Source organism: Formica exsecta, unplaced genomic scaffold (genome assembly GCF_003651465.1).
Source record: "Formica exsecta isolate Colony F162 unplaced genomic scaffold, ASM365146v1 scaffold72, whole genome shotgun sequence".
Classification (NCBI taxonomy): Eukaryota; Metazoa; Arthropoda; class Insecta; order Hymenoptera; family Formicidae; genus Formica; species Formica exsecta.
In genome coordinates, this window is record NW_021853485.1 from 2,261,966 (window position 1) to 2,262,768 (window position 803).

The 803-nt window shown below is 25.8% G+C and overlaps 1 protein-coding gene across 1 annotated transcript in view; it reads right to left on the bottom strand.

Moving 5' to 3' along the window:
* The window catches only part of LOC115243498 (cytochrome b5 reductase 4), an 11,878-nt gene that overhangs the window by 7,514 nt on the left and 3,561 nt on the right, over nt 1–803 (bottom strand). The gene's annotated exons all lie outside the window — the stretch shown is intronic.

Genomic DNA, 803 nt, shown 5'->3' on the forward strand with positions numbered 1-803 from the left:
CATATTAAAGTGACTTTAGTAACTTTTATTCTTTATATATCACACAAATTATTCTTTTCTGTGCGTATTATAAATGTTAATAGATGTTCTGAAATTAAAAATTATTTATTAAAATCGGTATTGTAGCAACATGCATTATTACACGCACACTGATTACAGAGGAATCATCATTGTTTGTGTATATTATATGCTTTGAAATTTAGAAAGCGAGACACACATCAGGACACAACTAACATTCGTTCTCGATTCGCTTTCCCCGTACAGTTTCTCTGCACAATTTTAATTATATCTCGATAAACGCAACTTAGTTTACTTATAGTCCATCCATGTGCATCGATGTGCACGATTACGACTTTAATTGGTAGAGAAATAAAAAAAAACTCGAATTAAATTTAGCGTTTAATATAGCTATAAAGACATTTTGCCCTCTTTATCTGTATTAAAATTTTAAAGATTAAATATACAATGGATTAGCGAATAAAAATGGTAATCTTAAATCCAATATATAAATCTCTATATATAAAATATTTTAATAAACAATATTTCTTCTATTAAACAATTTTTTTTGTTTTAATTTTGTTTTATTTTTAATTTCATTTTTAAATTTTGTTTTTAAAAAATTTAAGATTAAAATTAAAATTCTTGATATTTTTCCTGTAAAAAATAATTAGAAAAATAAAGTCTGTAACCACTATGTTATTATCGATGATAAAAAAAATTCAATAAGAATTAAATGAGAGAGAGAGAGAGAGAGAGAGAGAGAGAGAGAGAGAGAGAGAGAGAGAGAGAGAGAGAGAGAGTCT